Raw genomic sequence first — 6,000 nt, forward strand, 5'->3', positions numbered from 1 at the left:
GCTTTGCAACGGCACGCGACTCGCCGTAAAAAAAAACAATGGAAAACGTAATAGAGGCCACAATCTTGACAGGGCCTTTTGAGGGTGAGGCTGCTCTCTGTTGGGTGGCGCGAAGCGCCACCCCAACAGCTAGTATCTATCTATATATATAAAAATAAGTTGTCTGTCCGTTACGCCAGATTATATCTTCTATATACATAAAAGAAAACAAAGTAGAATGTAAAGACTGGAAATTGCATAAATATTTCGAAATATTTTTATTTCGAAATATTTCGAAATAAAACTATTATATACATAAATATTTATTATATTATAAATATTTCGAAATAAAAATATTATAACAATAGATTAAAGTAATTCGAAAAAAGAAAAATGGTAAAAAACTAAAAAAAAAACTAAAAAGAAAAAAACTGAAAAAAAAAATTAAAAATTAAAAAAATTAAAAAGAGAAAAAACCTAAAAAGAAAAACTTAAAAAAATAAAAAAGATAAAAAACTAAATAAAACTAAAAAAATTTAAAAAACTAAAAAAAAAAGAAAAAACTAAAAAAAAAACTGGGAATTGCGCAAATATTTCAATATATTTTGACAATAGATTAAAGTAATTCAAAAACCTTAAAACAAATACCCCAAATTTTAAGGTTTAATATAAATTGTTGGAACTTTAGCATGCTTGGCGCGTAAAGATTTTTCCAAATGTCAATGTTAGAATGAACATTGACAAATTGAAGAAAACAAATCAATAAAAAGAAGAAACTAAAAAAAAGAAAAAACTAAAAAAGAAAAAAAACTAAAGAAGAAACTGTATCTATATATCTATATATATAAAAATAAGTTGTCTGTCCGTTACGCCAGATTATATCTTCTATATATAAAAATAAGTTGTCTGTGTGTGGATCTGTGGATGGATCAGGTGACGTCACCTGAAAAAACTGGATCAGGTGACGTCAAAACTGAAAAAACTAAAAAAAGGCAAAAACTACAAAAAAACTAAAAACTAATAAAAAAAATAAAAAAGCTAAAAAACTAAAAAAACTAAAAAAAGGCAAAAACTACAAAAAAAACTAAAAACTAATAAAAAAGCTAAAAAACTAAAAAAACTAAAAAAAGGCAACAACTACAAAAAAACTAAAAACTAATAAAAAAATAAAAAAGCTAAAAAACTAAAAAAACTAAAAAAACTAAAAAAAGGTAAAAAACTAAAAAAAACTAAAAACTAAAAAAAACTAAAAAAAAGGAAAAAACTGAAAAATAAGCTAAAATAAAGGTAAAAACCAATAAAAAACTAAAAAAAAACTGAAAAAACTAAAAAAAGGCAAAAACTACAAAAAAAAACTAAAAACTAATAAAAAAAAGTAAAAAAGCTAAAAAACTAAAAAACTAAAAAAACTAAAAAAGGTAAAAAACTAAAAAAAATAAAAAATAAAAAAAACTAAAATAAAAGGAAAAAACTGAAAAATAAGCTAAAATAAAGGTAAAAACCAATAAAAAACTAAAAAGAAAAAAAGGAAAAAACTAAAAAAATTTTCATCTAAAAAACTAAAAAAAACTAAAAAAGGTAAAAACTAAAAGTACTAAAAAAGAAAAAAATAAATGACGACACTCAAAGAGAAAGCAACCAGGACAAAAGGAATGTTCGATTAGCAATCAACAAAGCACCGGGACACAGGGAGTATAAATGACGACCAGGACATAAGTAAAAAAAACAAACTATCTATATATATAAAAATAAGTTGTCTGTGGATCTGTGGATCGTGGATCAGGTGACGTCACCTGAAAAAACTGGATCAGGTGACGTCAAAACTGAAAAAACTAAAAAAAGGCAAAGATTACAAAAAAAACTAAAAACTAATAAAAAAAATAAAAAAGCTAAAAAACTAAAAAAACTAAAAAAAGGCAAAAACTACAAAAAAACTAAAAACTAATAAAAAAGCTAAAAAACTACTGACGTCAAAACTGAAAAAACTAAAAAAAGGCAAAAACTACAAAAAAAAACTAAAAACTAATAAAAAAAATAAAAAAGCTAAAAAACTAAAAAAACTAAAAAAAGGCAAAAACTACAAAAAAAACTAAAAACTAATAAAAAAAATAAAAAAGCTAAAAAACTAAAAAAACTAAAAAAAGGTAAAAAACTAAAAAAACTAAAAACTAAAAAAAAAACTAAAAAAAAGGAAAAAACTGAAAAATAAGCTAAAATAAAGGTAAAAACCAATAAAAAACTAAAAAAAAAAACTGAAAAAACTAAAAAAAGGCAAAAACTACAAAAAAACTAAAAACTAATAAAAAAAGTAAAAAAGCTAAAAAACTAAAAAAACTAAAAAAACTAAAAAAACTAAAAAAAGGTAAAAAACTAAAAAAAATAAAAAATAAAAAAAAAACTAAAAAAAAAAGGAAAAAACTGAAAAATAAGCTAAAATAAAGGTAAAAACCAATAAAAAACTAAAAAGAAAAAAAGGAAAAAACTAAAAAAAATTTTCATCTAAAAAACTAAAAAAAACTAAAAAAGGTAAAAACTAAAAGAACTAAAAAAGAAAAAAAATAAATGACGACACTCAAAGAGAAAGCGACCAGGACAAAAGGAATGTTCGATTAGCAATCAACAAAGCACCGGGACACAGGAAGTATAAATGACGACCAGGACATAAGTAAAAAAAAAAACTAACAAAACTAAAAAGAAGGTAAAAACTACAAAAAAACTAAAAAGAAAAAAAAACACTAAAAACTAATAAAAAAACTAAAAAATCTAAAAATCTAAATAAACTAAAAAAGAAAAAAAAAGGAAAAAAATAAAGGAGAAAAACAAAACTAAAAAACGAATGTATATACAGACCGGTACACCGGGATACAAATGACGACCGGGACACAGGGAATATAAATGACGACCGGGACACAGGGACACAACTACAACGGGGACACCGGGGGAAACAGGGGGATATAAATGACGACCGGGACAAAAAAACTAAAAAGAAAAAAAAACTAAAAACTAATAAAAAAACTAAAAAATCTAAAAATCTAAATAAGCTAAAAAAGAAAAAAAAAGGAAAAAAAAAGGAGAAAAACAAAACTAAAAAACGAATGTATATACAGACCGGGACACCGGGATACAAATGACGACCGGGACACAGGGACACAACTACAACGGGGACACCGGGGGAAACAGGGGGATATAAATGACGACTGGGACATAATAGTTACGCGCCATTGTAGTTGTGTCCCTATGTCCCACCTGTGAATATAGATATATATATATATATATATATATATATATATATATATATATATATATATATATATATATATATATATATATATATATATATATATATATATATATATATATATATATATATATATATATATATATATATATATATATGGTTTTAACTACGTAAAACTTGCGAATATACAACATTCTTTGCTGTCCCATTGTCTTTGCATATAAATAGATTGTCAGGTTTACCGACTCTTGAACATGCAACATATAATGGTCCATGGGAAAACAATCTGTATTCAGATCTATACCTCATGATTCTAATCATTGCCCTTGAGCTTTGTTGATGGTGACTGCTAATCGACCATTCCCTGTCCCGGTGTCCCGGTCGTCATTTATATCCCCCTGTTTCGCACGGTGTCCCCGTTGTAGTTGTGTCCCTGTGTCCCGGTCGTCATTTATATTCCCTGTGTCCCGGTCGTCTTTTTAGTTTTGTTAGTTTTTTTTTTACTTATGTCCTGGTCGTCATTTATGCTTCCTGTGTCCCGGTGCTTTGTTGATTGCTAATCGAACATTCCTTTTGTCCTGGTCGCTTTCTCTTTGAGTGTCGTCATTTATTTTTTTCTTTTTTAGTTCTTTTAGTTTTTACCTTTATTAGTTTTTTTTAGTTTTTTAGATGAAAATTTTTTTTAGTTTTTTCCTTTTTTTCTTTTTAGTTTTTTATTGGTTTTTACCTTTATTTTAGCTTATTTTTCAGTTTTTTCCTTTTTTTTAGTTTTTTTTTTATTTTTTATTTTTTTTAGTTTTTTACCTTTTTTAGTTTTTTTAATTTTTTTAGTGTTTTAGCTTTTTTACTTTTTTTATTAGTTTTTAGTTTTTTTTGTAGTTTTTGCCTTTTTTTTAGTTTTTTCAGTTTTTTTTTAGTTTTTTATTGGTTTTTACCTTTATTTTAGCTTATTTTTCAGTTTTTTCCTTTTTTTTAGTTTTTTTTTCGTTTTTAGTTTTTTAGTTTTTAGTTTTTTAGTTTTTTACCTTTTTTTAGTTTTTTTAGTTTTTTTTTAGTTTTTTAGCTTTTTTATTTTTTTATTAGTTTTTAGTTTTTTTTGTAGTTTTTGCCTTTTTTTAGTTTTTTAGTTTTTTAGCTTTTTTATTAGTTTTTAGTTTTTTTTTGTAGTTTTTGCCTTTTTTTAGTTTTTTTCTTTTTAGTTTTTTTGTAGTTTTTACCTTCTTTTTAGTTTTGTTAGTTTTTTTTTTTACTTATGTCCTGGTCGTCATTTATACTCCCTGTGTCCCGGTGCTTTGTTGATTGCTAATCGAACATTCCTTTTGTCCTGGTCGCTTTCTCTTTGAGTGTCGTCATTTATTTTTTTCTTTTTTAGTTCTTTTAGTTTTTACCTTTTTTAGTTTTTTTTAGTTTTTTAGATGAAAATTTTTTTTAGTTTTTTCCTTTTTTTCTTTTTAGTTTTTTATTGGTTTTTACCTTTATTTTAGCTTATTTTTCAGTTTTTTCCTTTTTTTTATTTTTTTTTATTTTTTATTTTTTTAGTTTTTTACCTTTTTTTTAGTTTTTTTAGTTTTTTTAGTTTTTTAGCTTTTTTACTTTTTTAATTAGTTTTTAGTTTTTTTGTAGTTTTTGCCTTTTTTTAGTTTTTTCAGATTTTTTTTAGTTTCTTATTGGTTTTTACCTTTATTTTAGCTTATTTTTCAGTTTTTTCCTTTTTTTTTAGTTTTTTTTAGTTTTTAGTTTTTTTGGTTTTTTACCTTTTTTTAGTTTTTTCAGTTTTTTTAGCTTTTTAGCTTTTTTATTTTTTTTATTAGTTTTTAGTTTTTTTTGTAGTTTTTGCCTTTTTTTAGTTCTTTTAGTTTTTTAGCTTTTTTATTAGTTTTTAGTTTTTTTTGTAGTTTTTGCCTTTTTTTAGTTTTTTAGTTTTTTAGCTTTTTTATTTTTTTTATTAGTTTTTAGTTTTTTTTTGTAGTTTTTGCCTTTTTTTAGTTTTTTCAGTTTTCAGTTTTGTCACCTGATCCAGTTTTTTCAGGTGACGTCACCTGATCCACACACAGACAACTTATTTTTATATATATAGATATATATATGGACATCGGGACGCAAATGACGACCAGCACATAGGGAATATAAATGACGACAAAAACACTCAAAGAGAAAGCGACCGGGACACAAGGAATGTTCGATTAGCAATCACCATCAACAAAGCACCGGGACACAAATGACGACCGGGACACATGGGGATATAAATGACGACCAGGACACTCAAAGAGAAATTACAGACTGGGACACCGGAACACAAATGACGACCGGGACAAAAATGACGACCGGGACACCAAGACACATGGAATATAAATGACGACCGGGACACTCAAAGAGAAATTACAGACTGGGACACTGGGACACAGAGAAACAACAACAATGGGGACACCGGGGGGCACAGGGTGATATATAAATGACGACGGGGACACAGGGAATGTTTGATTAGCAATCACTATCAACAAAGCTCAAGGGCAATCATTAGAATAATGAGGTATAGATCTGAATACAGATTATTTTTCCCACAGACAATTATATGTTTCATGTTCAAGAGTTCAAGCGCCCCCACCAACTAGGTGTTGGGGTGGCGCAAAGCACCACCCCAACAGCTAGTATATATATATAAAAATAAGTTGTCGGTGTGTGTGTGTGTGTGTCGAGTGACGTCATGTTTGTGTGTCGACTGACGTCATGTTTGTCGACTGACGATTTTACAGACCGGGACATCGGGACACAAATGACGACCG

The 6,000-nt window shown here is 26.4% G+C and overlaps 1 long non-coding RNA gene across 1 annotated transcript in view; it reads right to left on the bottom strand.

Moving 5' to 3' along the window:
• Nucleotides 1-5,301, bottom strand: part of LOC136034705 (uncharacterized) — a 115,779-nt gene extending 110,478 nt beyond the window's left edge. The window contains exon 1 of the long non-coding RNA XR_010619235.1: nucleotides 5,257-5,301. This is a non-coding gene — a long non-coding RNA (uncharacterized LOC136034705). The remainder of the gene's footprint in view (nucleotides 1-5,256) is intronic.
• Between the last annotated feature and the right edge of the window lie 699 nt (nucleotides 5,302-6,000).

Source organism: Artemia franciscana, chromosome 13 (genome assembly GCF_032884065.1).
Source record: "Artemia franciscana chromosome 13, ASM3288406v1, whole genome shotgun sequence".
NCBI lineage: Eukaryota > Metazoa > Arthropoda > Branchiopoda > Anostraca > Artemiidae > Artemia > Artemia franciscana.